This window comes from Cervus elaphus, chromosome 7 (assembly GCF_910594005.1).
Source record: "Cervus elaphus chromosome 7, mCerEla1.1, whole genome shotgun sequence".
Taxonomy (NCBI): domain Eukaryota; kingdom Metazoa; phylum Chordata; class Mammalia; order Artiodactyla; family Cervidae; genus Cervus; species Cervus elaphus.
This window is the reverse complement of record NC_057821.1, coordinates 16,033,989-16,051,301: the sequence shown is the minus strand read 5'-3', so window position 1 is coordinate 16,051,301 and position 17,313 is coordinate 16,033,989.

The window sequence follows — 17,313 nt, the reverse complement described above, 5'->3', positions numbered from 1 at the left end:
TGGCACATATTTACCAGTACCTAAAGCCAAGAGAAGGCATGTTCTGATGGCATTGGGACACTTAGCAATTCTAGTGCTAATTAGCTTGGCTCTTCCTTTTCTGGCTTCAGTCTCTACACTGGGATCAAGCGACCATGTTCAAGGCTCTCCAAGGGCCTCTTTGGATTTTATGGTCCTGTGCAGAATGGCACACGGGAGGCCCAGGGAATATCCACTTGGGGATTTTTCTTTGTGTATTGCCTTTAAGTAGAGCAGTTGGTCACTACTTGTGGCCTTATCTCCAGCCCTTTCCCAGGTAGCTTACCTCTCTGGTCTCTAAAAATACCAAATTTGTGACTTCTCTTATGCATGTTGTAGAAGCCCATGCCTGAACTTTCACCTGTTGGTTTAAGAGTCAGGAGGGGAATGAACAGTAAAGGTCAAGTCCGGGTCTGCAGGGTGAGAGGCTGCAGTACCCAGACGTAACACACATCGTTGGCTCCCTGTCTGCCTGCGGAATGACATTCATGCCAAGGTCAGATTCAAGATGTCCCTCAGAATACTGTGAAAGCCACATACTGTGAAGCCTACATTTTCTAGTAGTCATATCAAAAAATGTAAATAGAAACTGATGAAGTCAGGTTTTAATAGTATATTTCGTTAAACCTGGTCTTCCCTGGTAGCTCATATGGTAAAGAATGTGACTGCAATGCAGGGCACCTGGGTTCAATCTCTGGTTGGGAAGATCCCCGGGAAAAGGGAATGGCAACCGACTTCAGTATTCTTGCCTGGAGAATCCTATGGGCAGAGGAGCCTGGTGGGCTACAGTCTATGGAGTCACAAAGAGTCAGACACAACTGAGTGACTTTCACTTCACTTCATTTAACCTAATATATCTAGGATAGTATAATTTCCATGTGTAATCAATATAAAAATTATTAATAGTATATTTTGCATTCTTTTTTCATAAAGTATTTGGAGACTGGTGTATATTTTATATAAAATGTACTACATTTTCATTGGAAATATATGATCTGTATTTAGCTTTCATAAAATTACAGCTGAAAAAGTACATTTACATACACAAGTTAAGTGAGCTGAAAGTTTTCCAAAAATGAAATGAGGTATGAACTAAAAATTTTCAAACAATTAAAATGAAAATTCAGTTCCTCAGCTGCACTATCCACATTTTAAGGGCTTGGTAGGCAGTAGGACTCTGGCTAGTAGGTGCTGTGATGGACAGTGAAGATCTGGATTATGGATCCAGCTGGGCATAACTTTATAGTATACTTGCCTATTCATTAATTCATCAAACATTTGTTGAACACCTGCCCTATACAAAGTGTTGGTTATAAAAAAATCAATGAAGAAGAGCACTCTTTGTTTGTTAGAAGCTCCTGGGATGGTGGGAGTCAGAGACGAGCACTTGCCTTCTCTCTCTCTCTGCACTTGACTCAAGAGGGCAGTAGGAGATGAGGTCTAGGCAGACACTCTGTGCTGTAAGGATGCCTCAGATGGCAGTGTGGTACTGAGGGATGGATTCAGAGTCAGGTATTCCTGGCTCACCAGCTCCAGCACATCAGAGTTGTTCTCAGTTGCCAACAACAGAATCCACTCTTACTGGGGATTACAGATGGGCCATTAACCTGAAGAGTAAACAATCATTTGAAGGACTGAGAAATATAATTGAAGTTAAGCTTCCAGACTGTTGCCCTGAATGTGTGGAAGCGTCAGCCCAAGGGGAGGAAACTGATATTACTGTGGCTGCTGCTACTGAGCGCTAGAGAGCAGAATTTCAACTTTATGCAACCACTTCTGCCACCACTCCTGCTACTTCTGAGTCAGGAACCAGATCTTACCATCACCTCTGAAAGCTGAGGCCTCTGCTGCCATCCATGTCAGCAAAAATGGAAGCTCCATGCATTGCCCACTTTTCTTGCTACCCCTTTCTGAATCAGATCTCAAGTGTGTGTGTGTATATGTATGTTTGTGTGTGTGGGGCGGGGGTATCAGGGAGTCAGAGCCCAGATCACATGGTGAATCCTAACCACAAAGGACTTTGGAAATTTGAATTCTGACTTTCCTCTTGGGAAGAAGGGACTCCTTGTATGCAGATATCCCCAAATATGAAAAAAGCTACTCAAAGTTGATGGAAACTGTGAATCTGACAGGTGTCCACAATAGCCAGGGTGTGGTTAATGCTTTGGCTCCAGGGAGCAAACTCTCCTCACGAAAAGAGTCATGCCCTCAGCAGGTGTTAGCCTTATTCCCTGACTTGCAGAATCTTCTCAATAAAGCACAACTGCACACATCCCTCGCGGCATCTCTCTGATTCCTGCACCATCCAGGATCAGACTGGACACGGTTCACGAGCATGCAGCAAAAGCTCGCCAGCAAGAGGGAACTGATCTACTCAGCGCCTTCTCCAGCCCCACTTGCCTTCCTGTAGTGCAAAGGCTGAAAACTAAACTCACACTTCCCAGACTCACTGGCAAATAGGGATCTAGACGTGCTTGTATGTGTATGTTAGTTGCTCAGCCGTGTTCCACTCTTTGCAACTCCACAGACTGTAGCCGGCTAGGCTCCTCGTCCATGGAATTCTCCAGGCAAGAATACTGGAGTGGGTTGCCATTACTTTCTCCAGGGGATCTACCTGACCCAGGGATTGAACCCTGGTCTCCTGCATTGTAGGCAGATTCATTACAGATTCATTGAGCAAAAGGGAAGTCCTTTAGATGTGCTTAAGTTCTGCCAATCAGCTGAACTCAGGTGGGGCTTTGACTTGATGTTGAATAATGTAATGTAGGATGTTGATGGGGCAAGAGGGTGGTGATTATTTTCAGGAGTGGAACTGGTCCAGGAACCAGCAGCTGTGGCTGCACCTTCCTGACTTGGCAGCTCTCCCAGTGGCCTGATGCTGTGATGGGGTTCGGGGACTTAGGACTAGAAGTCCTACTTATAGTCTATTCCTTCAGCCCTTCCAATGATTCCATGGACTCTCTAGGCTCCATAATCTATTGCTTTCCACTTAAACTAGCTTGAGGGAGACTCTATCATGTACAACTAGGACCCCTATCCAAAATGCCCGTGATTTTTTCTCTGTAAAGACTGCCTTTTATTCTGTGTTCATATCCTGTTTATTTTGCTGGTGTCAAAGGGCCTATTATCTCATGAAAGGATAATAGTGGAGATGATAGTTTTATTAAAATGTCCTTACCTGGCAAAATAAAAAGGTAGTGATCCTATGTTGATTTCCCCCTTCCCAATTTAAAAAAACAAAACAAATAAATTTATTGATCTTTGATATTCAAAAGCTGGGGAACATTCTTTTATGAGAACTATCATCCTCGTTCATCCTTTTTAAAGCCTTACACAGGTATGTTTATTCATCTACTCAGCACATATTTGGCTACTTATTATGTGCTTAGAATCCTTCATTTATTTTCTTATCTTCAGGTAATCTTTCTCACACTGGCTTTGTTCTAATCAATGCTAGTTTCTTGTAGGTAGAATGTTATAGCTGCTGGCCAGAAAAAATCTGTCATCAATACTAACTGGTTAGTGTGGTAAAGTCATAAAGACATTAGCCTGAGGACAGGAGTGTACTTTATACAAGCTTCAACCCTCAAGTGGGAATAGATTTGCTTCCCTTATTTGGAAAACATCTCCTTTATTTACTAGGAAAGATGCCATCTGAAAATTACAATAATCTGAAGTGAGTATCAATGGGATTGTAAGAAAATTCCTAAGTTAGGTAGAGAGGGAGATGGAAATAGCAAAGAGTCTAACACTTGATCCAGGGTGGGTAGCTGGCCATCCTGCCCCTGGGAATTCAAGAAAAATGTAAGGAGACAGTGTGACAGAGAAGGGCGCCCAGTGGCACTGGTCATCTTGAAGATCTGCCAGGAAAACCTTCATGTCTTGCTTGGGTCCTCTTGAGTTCTGGCTGAAGAGGCCACGTGTGGCTAGATGGCAGAAGCAGACCACTCTCGGCACCACACCTGAGCCCTTGGGAAGTTTCAGTTTCCCGAAGCTCTCCTTTTCTGTGTGCCTGTATCGTCCTTTCTTCCCATGACTGCCTCTTCTTTCTGGGCCAAGCTAGACAGAGATGATGGATTCCATCCCTGGGAGCAGATCGGGTGCTCTCTTTACTGCAGTCTTTGTTTCTCTCCCTTGATGAGCCTTTACATTGATTAAATTTTATCAAAGCAGAATGTGGTTCCATTCCCTTGAGGCCCAATCTTGGAAGCCTGGCAATATGACCTGAGCCTGCTGTTTACAAGTTGTGTGCCCTTGAGTGAGGTGATTAACGTCTGTCTGCCTCCATTTCTGCACCTGTGAAATGGGGCTAAGGGCAGTGCCACAGTAAGAACACCAGTCTGCAGGCTTGTCAGGGCTGAATGAGATCGTGTCTTGAAAACAGTCAGCTTTGTGTCTGCCACCCAGTAAGCTCTCACCAAATGGGAGCTGTTGTAATGAGCATCAGCTCCGACTAAACAGATTATATATTTTAGAAATTTGTACAGTGGATTGGTTTGTCTCATTGTGAACACACTCATTGGCGCTTGGAAGCAAGAAGACTCTTGCTTCTCTAGTGTTTGCTCTGTCCTCCCCTTCTTCCTCGGTTATCGCTTGTACTATTCCAATTCTTGAAGAATGCAGGGTTGTAAAAATTTATAGGGTTCCTGTATAGCATCCAATTTACAGCAGGCTTTCAGGAAACTGTGTTCAATAAGTACTTGTTAACTCAATCAAAAATGAAGTCATCCATGTGGATAAACGACTAGCTGCCCAGGTGGCTGAAGCAGCACGCACACACACACACACTCACACACACACTCACACACACTCACTCACACACACACTCACTCACACACACACTCACACACACTCACTCACACACACACTCACTCACACACACACACACACTCACACACACACTCACACACTCTCTCTCACACACACACTCACACACACTCCCACACACTCACTCACACACACACTCACACACACTCTCACACACACTCACACACACACACACACACTCACACACTCTCCCCCCCACACTCATTCTCACACACACATACACACACACACTCACTCACTCACATACTCTCACACACACACACACATACTCTCACACACACACTCACCCACACACACAGGCAGAGGCGTTCCTGCCACATTTCTCCAGGCTCACCTTTGGAAATCTACTCACCTGAAGCCCAGAGCTTGGACAGGGTTTCCCAAGGGCAGCTTTGGTGGTAGAATGCACAGGTCCCCTCCGACCAAAAATAATCCCAGATCTGTGACAACACCTCTCAGCTTAATAGCCGTGTGACATCTGTGGTATTCCTGGATTGTCTTCTACAGAGAACTGAGGGCTGAGAGGTTCAGTGATTTTCTTTTCTTTTTAAAAAAATGTATTTATTATTTATTTGGCCATGCTAAGTGGCATGTAAGATCTTAGTTCCCTGACCAGGGATCGAACCCATGCCCCCTGCTGTGGAAGTGCAGAGTCTTAACCACATGACCGCCAGGGAAGTTCCCAGTGATTTTCCTCAGTGAAGGTCCTGGACTCAAACCCAAGCCTCTTCATTCTAAAACCTGGATTATAATACTGCTCAAAAAAGTCTGCCCAAATCCCCACCTCCCGTTAGAGCTATACTTCTGGGTTAAGTCTTGCATCACCATTAGATCTTTGTTAATAAAACATACAAAACACACATTTTCTCTGAAGGGGATCCAGCTCTACCTCAATGGCTAAAATTAGTTTGTCAGATGGGATGGCTGTTACCGGGGATGAACATTTTTCCACATGAGCATCTCTGAGCGTCACTGAGATGAGGTGGTTGATAGCTGTCTCTCAGAACACGTTTCCCTCTTCTTCGAGGTAAAAGAATTGCACTGGGCATACACTCCTCAGCCTACCTGCAGTTAGGTGAGGCCAGGTGACAAAGTTCTCACCAGCAGACTGTGAGTAGGGGGTGCGGCAGGAGACTCCCAGGCCTGGGGCCTTCGGGGAATCAGCATGCCTCCCCCATACCCTCTTTCTCTTCCCGGCTGGCTGCAGACAGACCGACGGTGACCCAGCTTCCCCTGGGAGGACAAGGACCCCATCTTGGGGGACGACAGAGAAACAAGATGGAAAGAGCCAGGGTCACTGACTCGCTGCCTGAAACAGAGCATCCCGCTGACCGGGAAAACTCCCTCAGCTGTTACATGAACGAGAAATAAACTTCTAACGTTTCTAAGCCACTGAGTTATTGTTGAATGTCTTTGTCACAGCAGCCTACCTGTCTGTCGGAATTAAATGAGTTTACCCACATGAACTGGTTGGCACGGGGCCTGGAACATAGTAAATGCTAGCTCTTTGACACTATTTGGGTGTCAGATCTTTGCATTTCTCTCTGAATCTCTCAGTGGAGAATTCAGGAGCAGTTTTTCACAAGGGCTCTGTTGGACCCGGGCTGCCCTGTGCTAGGGCCCAGGTGACCAAGCCTGGCCTGGAGCGGGCATCTGCGCGCCTGCCACACGGACCGCTGAGAGGCTTCAGGCTAGGGGAGACCAGTGGACTTAGTTGGGTTTGCCGGTATCAGGAGGTAACTTCTTCTTTTTCTTCTTCTTCTTTTTTTTTAAAAATAATTTTGTTTATTTTTATTTTTGGCCGTGCTGGGTCTTCATTGCTGCACGGGCTTTTCTCTAGTCATGGTGAGCAGGGGCTACTCTCTAGCTGTGGTTCCCAGGCTTCTCACTGCCTTGGCTCCTCTTCTTGTGGAGCACGGATGCTAGGGTGTGTGGGCTTCAGTAGTTGGGGCACAGGGGTCAGTAGTTGTGGCTCCAGAGCACAGGCTTATCAGCGGTGGTGCACGCGCTTAGTCGCACCATGGCATGTGGGATCTTCCCAGATCAGGATTCGAACGTGTGTCTCCTGCACTGGCAGGCGGATTCTTTACACACCGGGGAAGCCCAGGAGGCAGCTTCTTGAACCTTGGCCCTGGTGACCTCCACCTGCAAGACAGGCCCTGATAAGGCTCTTCTCTGGAGTGTCTAAGGGCAGAAGGCACCTGCAGATGGGATGAGGGCAGCAGAGGACAGTGCCAGAGCAGTGGGCTCGTGGGAGAGCCTTCCGAAGTCCCCAGCGGTAACCGGGTGAGATGTGGATTGGAGCAGAAGCTCTGAAAGAGCAGGTAGGGGCAAAAGCTGGTGAAACATGGGTGACATATGTAAATGTGAGCCCCTGTGTAGATAGGTAAGATGGGAAAACTTGGTTTACCCTAAAATAAAGTTACCATAAAATAAAAGAGTCTGCTCAGTCAAGGGAGACCTGTCATGTTTTATACTTGTGTTTAGAATCAGGGCCACTACTGCACTCTTAAAATTCTTGGGCTGTTCTTTCCTTGCTAGTAATTATTTAGAATCTCCCCACCCCCACTCCGGCCCTATATTTTCAACAGGATATTTCTTTCCTTTCTTTTTTTTTAGAAGTTTTTTTTTGATGTGGACCATTTTTAAATGGTCTTTATTGACTTTGTTACAACACTGCTCCCCTTTTGTGTTTTGGTTTTGTGGCCTCAAGGCATGTGGGATCTTAGCTTCCTGACCAGGGATCGAACCAACACTCCCTCCCTTCGAAGGAGAAGTCTAAACCACTGGACCACCAGGGAAGTCCCAGGATGTTCATACACACATTTTTCTTTTTTTCTTCAGATTTTCACTGTTAACAAATCATAGACTTATCTGAAGTTGTATAAAGAATCCAGAAACTACAATAAACTCATCACCCACTCCCCACAGTGCTGGCATGTTACTCATTATCAGGAATCATGAAAATTAGAAAAATACCATTGGCACAATACAGTCAACAGGTGGATTAGATAACAGACCTTACTCAGATTTCACCGGCTTTTGCAGGTGCTCATTTTTGGGGTATGTCTTTGGGCATAATTCTAGGCTCATTTATCACATGTATAGATTTCTAGACCACCACCGCCACATCTAAGCACCTTTTTGTTCACAGCAGGAATAAGTATGTTAAAAGCCTACAGTGCGGGGAGGAAGAGCAGGAGTTTTGTCAACAGACAGACATGGCTCCGAATCCGGGCTTCTCCACTGGGCAGCTGTGGGACCTTGGGTAGGGAAGATAACTCGGTTTCCCGGAGCCTGTTTCCCCATCTGTAGAATGGGGATGATAGAAATAGTACGTGCTCTCTGGATTGTCTCAAAGATGAAATGATATCATTCCCAGCAGAGCACGTGCATGGTGTTCTGTATTACCAGTAGCCTACTGTTACTGTCTTTTGACTTAATGACTCAGGGTTGTTGAATCAGCTTCTAGAATAATCAAGGTTCATAAGAAAGAAAAAAAAAAGGAGAACTTGCATGTGACATACTCAGCCCACTGGGGCTACACTTGTCAGCTCCCCTTCTCAAGATGATGCCCTGTGACAAGCCTATGCCAGGGTCCCTGATCACACACCCCTTTGTACCTCCTCCTCACAGATGCCCTATAAGGGTAGCTCCTCAGAGGCCCTGTCTGACTCATCCCGACCTTCCTTTATCTTTCCAAGTATCTTTGCAAAACCTCTTGTCTGTTTTGCGCTTGCCTCACCACCTTTCCCCGCTCCTTACCCTCACCCTCTTATTTCAAAATCATGGCCAATGGGAGCAACTCACATGGCACTTATGAGACCATCACATAGAAATACACACGTGCAAACTAGAACTTTATTTAAGGGGAAATTGGATGGGGAGAGATGACTATATGCATATCTACACTTATTCTTTTCTCTCTCTCTTATTCTCATTAGACTGTGAGCTCTTTGAAGGCAAAGATTCTTTGAGTTGCTTAGGCCCATTCCTGGTGCCTATGAACACAAACCTTCCTAAGAATAATCCCACACAAATCCCTTATTTGCACAATCTAAAAAGAAATGGTACAAACGACCTTATGTACGGAACAGAAACAGACTCACAGACTTAGAGAATGAACTTATGGTTGCCAGTGGGGATGGATGGGGAGAAGGGTAGTTAGGGAGTTTGGGGTTGAAATGTAACACCACTATATTTAAAATGAATAACCAACAAGGACCTAGTGTATAGCACAGGGAACTTTGTTCAATGTTATGTGGCAGCCTGGATGGCAGAAGAGTTTGAGAGAGAATGAAAACATACATATGTATGGCTGAGTCCCTTTGCTGTCCACCTGAAACTGCCACAACATTGTTAATTGGCTATACTCCAACGTAAAATAAAAAGTTAAAAAAAAATCCCACACAAATAATGGCGGGATTTCAGGGCTTCCCTGATAGTTCAGTTGGTAAAGAATCTGCCTGCAATGCAGGAGACCCTGGTTTGATCCCTGGGTTGGGAAGATCCGTTGGAGAAGGAATAGGCTACCCACTTCAGTATTCTTGGGGTTCCCTTCCAGCTCAGCAGGTAAAGAATCGACCTGCAATGTGGGAGACCTGGGTTCAATCCCTGGGTTGGGAAGATCCCTTGGCGAAAGGAAAGGCTACCCACTCCAGTATTCTGGCCTGAAGTACAGTCCATGTACAGTCCATGGGGTCGGAGAGTTGGATGCAACTTTCACTTTATTGATTGAACTGCAAGCATGTTTTTGTCATGGTGCTTAAATCTCTAATTCACTTTGTTTTTCAGTTGCTAGGTTGTGTCCGAATCTTTGTAACCCCATGGACTGCAGCACGTGAGGCTCTCCTGTCCTTTACCATCTCTGGGAGTTTGCTCAAGTTCATGTACATTGAATCGGTGGTGCAATCTAACCATCTCATCCTCTGCCACCCCTTTCTCCTTTTGCCTTCAATCTTTCCCAGGATCAGGGTCTTTTCCAATGAGCCAGTGAGTCAGCTCTTTGCAGCAGGTGGCCAACGAATTGGAGCTTCAGCTTCAGCATCAGTCCTTCCAGTAAATACTCAGCGTTGATTTCCTTTAGGATTGACTGGCTTGATCTCCTTGCAGTACCAGGGACTCTCAAGAGTCTTCTCCAGCACCACAGTTCAAAAGCATTAATTCTTTGGTGCTCAGCCTTCTTTATGGTTCAACTCTCACATCCGTACATGACTACTGGAAAACCATAGCTTTGAATATACAAACCTTTGTTGGCAAAGTGATGTGTCTGATTTTTAATATGCTGTCTAGGTTTGTCATAGCTTTCCTTTCAAGGAGTAAGTGTCTTTTAATTTTATGGCTACAGTCACCATCTGCAGTGATTTTGGAGCCCAAGAAAATAAAATCTGACACTGTTTCCACTTTTCCCCCATCAATTTGCCATGAAATGATGGGACTGGATACCATGACCTTAATTTTCTGAATGTTGAGTTTTAAGTCAGCTTTTCAACTCTCCTCTTTCACCTTTATCAAGAGTCTCTTACGTTCCTCTTCACTTTTTTGCCATTAGAGTGGTATCATCTGTCTATCTGAAGTTGTTAATATTTCTCAACAATTGACTTCAGCAATCTTGATGCCAGCTTGTGCTTCATCCAGCCTGGCATTTTGTATCTAATTCAGTTAACATCCTGCAAAGTAGGTATTGGGATAATTTCCATTCTGTGGGTGTAGAAACTGAGGCTCAGCATGATTAGATGACCAGCCAGGACTTGTTCTGTTTTGTTCCCTAGAACCAACGCACTCTCAGTTTTGACAGGCTGCCTCTCTCTCCATGTGTGCTTGATTAATAACATTAAACTCCCTATGCAGCTCCATGGGATAGTGGAGTTTGTAAAATGGTGCTATGCATCTCTGTTTATGTCACAGGACCCTTAGGATCCAGTGACTGGTGTTGGAGATGGCCCACTGCTGTGAATAGCACACATGCGTGAAGGGACCTACCATCCTCCAGATCTTGTAGGACAGACACTTCCTACACTTTTACATCTTTTATTCCATCTACTGTCCTTAACCTAGCCTACAGTGCTCTCCTAGGCACATGGGAGGAAATACATTCAGATTCAGCTTATGTGATCAAAAGCCATCTTAGTTGTAGCCACTTCCACATGTTTATGTTTGTTTGTTCTTTAGCACAGTCTCAGTGAGTTCTCACAATAACTGCCATACACGTGTGAGTCCTACCCTTGTTTTACATACGCGGAAACCAAGGCTCAGAGATTGAAGTGACCCGCCCAACATCACAACCCAGTGGCTTTGGGTTTTGAACACAGGTCTGTTCGATTCCAAGTCCAGTGCTCTTAAACAAAAGTCTATATATTTTTAACAGTTTAAAATTCAAAATGTATAAAAGGCAACTCAGTGACTGTCTTGTCTTTTGGCCCCTTGGTTTTGCTTCCTTAGAGAAAATATTACCATTTCTTGAGTTTTCTTTCGGAGTTAATTCTAAGCATATTAACTACATAGGGGAGTATATTACTTTTTTTCACTTTCCCTGTATTCTTTTGTGCTCTGCTTTTTTTTTCACTTGACAATGGATCTTGAGATCTTTTCACAATCAATTTATAGACATTTCTTATTTTTCTGCAGTTGCAGTTTACAAGCAATCCACACCCAGAGCATCAGTGAACCCTAGGACCTTTGGCAGACTCCAAAGGAAGCTCACGGCTGGAGATACTGGTGGTGGAGACAGGCTATAGGCTTAAACATTAATAATAATATTAAACATTTACTGTGCCTTTATTCAGGGCTGGGAACTGTCGTTAAACACTTCACATGGATTACCTCATTGAAGCCTCCAGAAAACCCTGTAAGATGGTACTGTCATTATCTCTGTTTAAGGATAAATAAATGGAGATAATGACTGGGGCATGTGAGGTTCCGGGTTTGTTCCCTGGATTTCCAAACATCTCCAAAGTTGTTGTGGGCTTCCCAGGTGGTGCAGTGGTAAAGGATGCAACTGCCAATGCAGGAGACTCAAGAGACACAAGTTCAATCCCTGGGTCAGGAAGATCCCCTGGAGTAGAAAATAGCAACCCATTTCAGTGTTCTTGACTGGAAAATTCCATGGACACAAGAGCCCTGTGGGGTTGCAAAAGAGTGAGACATGATTGAGCACAGCAAAGCACACAGCAAATGAAGATAGTGACATTGAGTAAGTTTCCCAAGACCACATAGTCAGCAATGACACCGCTGTGGTTTCAGCCCTGGTTGTTTGCTTTCACACTCAATCACTGCACCAGACCACAGTGTGGGAGAGCAGAGGGTGGCCTTTTCGAGTCCTTCCCTGTTTGTGATTAGTTTCTTTTGCCTTTTCAAGAGACGCCCCACCCCCCACCCCCCGCCACGCTTCCCCTCACTCCTCCACCAAGGCTGCCTCTTCTCTGACATGACTCAGCTTCCTGCCTCCGTCTCCCTCCCCCAGCAAGCACAGCTGATCTCTTTGTCCCAGACCCCCAGTGGTTAATTCCCAGCTTTCCGGAGGGGCCACGTGTATACTAAAAAACAATAGCAACTACATAGATCTCCACTGGACCAAAGCCGGGGGAACTTCCGGGGCTGAGGTGAGCCAGTGGGGGAAGAGGTCATTTTGAGATTGTGTGTGTGTTTCCCATCCTCTGAAATCACACTGAGCAGCCGCCACCATGAGAAGCTTGGCTGAGGCGCCGCTGACAAGGCCAGGTGTTATTTCCGGAAGCCTCTGCCTCTGCAGTAGAGACCCGCGTGGAAGAGCTCGGGCCTCTCACACCGCTCTCCCGGCACAAAGTGGGGCTCTGATCCTTGGCAGGAGATGTCTGGCTACCTTGGAGGCTGAGGGGCAGCAGGGCTTTCCCAGGGAGGCAGTGCAGGGGGCAAGGGCTCGGGTCTGAGGGTCCTTGGTTTCAAATCCTGAGGCTATCACATCCTGGACGCGTAACCCTCGACACGTCACTTCCGGTCCTGCATTGCGCAGCTCCAAGGGAGGAGATGTCTGGGCCTCAGCAGATTCTGGGTGCTATTCACACAGAGAACCCATTGCAGACGCTGGCACCTTTTAGGCTGAACAACATGAGGGAACAGAATCAACTTTATCTCAGAGTCCATTTGCTGAGCTTCCTCAATAGAAGGAGATGAGACCTACTTCATGGGGCTGTAGAGAGAAGTCAACAAGATAACATGTTTGCAGCTGCTTGATAAATATCAACTCTTGCTTCCCTTCCCTTTAACCCCCCATGTAGGCGGTAAGGGACAGCACAGTGGTTAAGGCTGTGGACTTTGGTCCTGGATTACTAGGGGTGAAGCTGTGTAATGCTGGACAAGTTAATCAACAAAAGATTAACTGAGCCTCATATTTCATGGCATAAAACGAGGAGGGGAGTAGTACTTGCCTTATGTGTGGTGGGGGCTGTTGGGTGGATTTCATGAGATATGGTGGGTACAGCACAGCTGTAGCACCTGTACCTCAAAAGCCCTGGTGTGAGTGAGTGTGACCTGGCTCTCTGTAAAAGACTGTCTTCCTTCCCTCTTTCTCTCTCTTCTTTGATCTTTTGCCTCTGGGCTTTTCTGCGCAAAGGGAAATCCTTTCTTTAAGATCATGCACTTTTTGTAATAGAGAAATAGTTTCCTTCAACTTTCTGGTCTTTCTTGACATGGACATTTTTGAAGAATCCACATAATTTCTATTGTGGAGTTTTCCACAGTCAGAGTCTCTGCGATTGTTGCCTCTGATTGAATTCAGGCAAAAACTTGGGTAAGAACACTGCACTGGTGAGGTGTGCTCCCCACTGTAGCACATTGGGGGCCATTTCTTGTCAGTTGAACCTGCTCTTCATCATGCTTAGATGATCCTTTGGTCAAGTGGTGGCCACCATATTTCTCCATTGTACCTGTCTAATTAATAAGTAATCTGGGCAGATTAAACTTGGATTGTCTGAATATCCTACCAATTCTTACCTAATTGTAAGAGAGTACACTGATAAGCCTTAGTGGAGGGGATTAGTACATTGTAATATGGTACATGGTAATTTCCCTAATTCTATCATTCCTTCTACTTCATTAACAGACTTTTTTCTGTAGAGTTTCTCTACTCTTTTGAATATCACCATGAACTCAAGGACCTAAAAAAAAGATTCAATGTGTCATAATTTATTACAAATATTAAAGCTCAAATTGTCCCAAATTTGGCCAGCGGGAGCCCCTTCAGATTGGTTGTTGTGTTCCTGTGACACATCTTAAATTAGAATTTAAGCACTTTCTTGATTTTTTGTATAATCTGATATCCTGGGCTCACCTTGTACTTTCTCTGCTGCAGAATTGAATTAGTCATTTCTCCAAGGGGCCCTGCCTGCCTCCTTTTAATGGAGAATGGTATTTAATAACCAAAATCTGGCGACTTGGTATGCTCATTATTGTTGGAGTATTGTTACTTCTAGCCGTGTTCAGTGGACAGAGCTAAGAAATGCTCTTTTCAAATAAAACAAATCTTGAATTCACTTTGATATTTCCAATCAAACCCAACACCACAGGCTCTTCCTCCCCTCCCCCACATTCCATATTGATGCTTCCTTTCTCTCACAATGAGAGCTGCTTCTAAGCAATGTCAATATATTTACTAATTTTCTCTATCCTGAAATACAAGCAAGTCATTTTAGAGTTACTACAGCTGAAGTACTACTAACAGCAGACCTATCAAATCAGGTCTGAGGTGTCTGTGTAGTTCTTTTTCTTCAGATTATATCCACTTAATATGTATAGTCAGGAAATAGTGTCCAAAATAATTTGTTTTTTCCCCTGTATGTCTTAATACAGAGCTAGCTGTTGATTTAATTTTAATTTTTGAAACAAGTAAAATGTCTAAATGATTGTAAAATGATTGTAAATATGTATTGTAAAAATACATAGAAAGGTATAAATGTGGCTGTCTCATCCTTACCGCTTCCATTGCATTTCTACCCACTTCCTGCAACTAACTATTTTCATTAGATTCTCATTTACGCTTCCTGGCTTCATTGTTGTTTTAAAATGGCATTGATCCAGCTGAAGAGGAAAAAGGGAACTTTAGCCAAAGAAGGAGGTGAATCTCTTAGTGTTTGTGTGTGCTCAGTTGCTTAGTCATGACTCTCTGCAACCCCATGGACTGCAGCCTGCCAGGCCCCTTTGTCCACTGACTCTTCCAGGCAAGAATACTGGCCATTCCCTACTCTAGTCCAGGGGACCTACCTGACCCAGGGATCAAACTCACCAACCCAGGGATTGAACTCTAGTCTCCTGCATCTCTTACATTTGCAGGTGAATTCTTTACCACTGAGCCAGCTGGGAAGCACCCAATCTCTTAGGGTCTAGGTTTAAAAGAGAATAGTACGCAAATGGAAGGAAAAATACTTCCCTGGTGGTCCAGTGGTTAAGGTTCTGCATTTCCATCGGAGGGAGCACAGGTTCGATCCTTGGTTGGGGAGCTAAGTTTCCACATGCTGCAAATAAGACTTGGTGTGGCAAAAAAAAAAAAAAAAAAAAAGGAAAGAAAAATAGTAGCAGGAAACAGGGGGACATTTAAGGCAGAAGCTGGGAACCAGGGAGGGTCACTAGGGCTAGAGCATCTCAAGCATTCGGAGGACCCTAAAGGCAATTGCCTGGGGGCCAAACTTGCAGGAAAGAGTGTTTCCTGGGGACAGGTCACGTGGGCCCCTCTCAAAGTGATGGAAGAGGGTGATTTCATGAGCTCTGCCCTCAGGAATAAAAGCAAGGAATATTGAAAGTATGGGCCAAGGAAGATGACTGAGAACTTTTTAGTCAGGCTCCTAAGGAGGGAGATGACAAAGAATAAAGAAGGAGGAACAGCTGTCAGCAAAACAAGCAGCAGGCTGGGTCCCCAAACAGTTGGCCTGGGATTCAGATGTGGCCATGGAGGTTAGGTTTGTGCAAAAGGGCCCTGAATGAATGACATAAGCTAAGCTGAATTCACCAGTGCGTCCCCATCTGTAAGAACCAAGGTAGGAAGTCTGATGCCTTGAATGAGCTAAGAGTTATGAACTCTAAGGAAGAATCCTATTTATCTTTTGTTGAGCATGCAAAGATTAAGGGCAAGCATTGCTTAGAGAAAATGATTTAATGTTCAGCGCTGAAGACAAAGTGAGGGCAGTGCTGCTTAATTACTGTTTTACCTCCTTCTTCTCCAGAGGGGAAAGTGGTCTTCCACTGGAGAGGGTGAGAAAAGCATTGCAAAGAGGTGACTGAAGTCAAGGGCAGGTGAGGAGGCAGGAGAGCCAGGCACAGCAGCTGTAATGAACTCGGGGCTCTGAGCCTGGTGAGTTATGTCCTGTCGTCCTGGAGGGACCTGACAAGCGATTTCAGAGCTGCTGTCATTCATCTTTGATAAATTATAGAGGAGGAGATTTGTACTCAAAGACAAGAGATGGGCATATGCGCTCTTGACATTCAAAAAGTGGAAAAGAGGATTCTGGAAGTCACAGCGCATGGGCTGGGATGTTTTCACCCCAGGATTACGAGAAGATGTGTGTGTCTTCAAGAGAGGTGGTTGTGAGCCCCAGCTCTGGTCCTGGACTAGGGCAGGGCTGGGGCAGATGTTTGGAGATTATGCCCTCACTTTCAGAGCCAGGATGGGGGAATTCTCTGGTGGTCCAGTGGTTAGAACTCCGTGCTTTCACTGCTGAGGGTGCAGGTACAATCCCTGGTTGGGAAACTAAGATCTGGCAAACCATGCAGCAAAACTGGGAAGAGAGAGAGAGAGCAGAACCAGGACTGTCTGGAAAGGGTCAAACCAGGAGGCAGGTGGACACTTCAGGGCCTTCTCATTGCTCCTTCTTTCCCACTGTTGACCTCCAGCAGCCATGTTTGTCTGTCTCAGTCTGGGCTCAGCAGAAGCAGACCCTGAGATGAGGGTTTGTGTAAAAGTGTTAGGAAAGCGTTAGGAAGCGTCCCCAGGAAAATATCAGTAAGGGTGCCAGGAAGTGGATGGGGAAGAGAAGGGAGAAGAGCACAAGTCCCAAGGACACTGTGTACAGTGTAGGTCTCACCTTGGGGACTGTCTTTATCGGGGAGGAGGCAGCAGGATGTCTACTCCTCATATGGTCACTCAGTGATTAAGAGATGCCCCAGGAAGATGTGAGTTTCCAGCATGAGGCAGTCTGAGATCAGCCCCTGGCAGAGGCTCAGACACTGGCTGACTCAGGTGGCTGCACCCCAGGAGCACTGGCTGACCCCACAGCCCCGGCCGGGCAGGTCGAGCCTGGGGAAAGCATCACATCCAATGTCAGCCAATCAGGTTCCCCTCCTGGGAACTTGGAGCAGGAGTGCAGGGTGGAGCCTGGGCTCTGGACAGCAGCCATGCTCCAGGGTTTGAGCTCCAGGTACATTTGTCAGGCTGTCTGACAGCTTGGTGCCTGTTGAATACTGTTCTAAGGCTTGTTGGAGTTCCCACGGCAGAACCCAGAG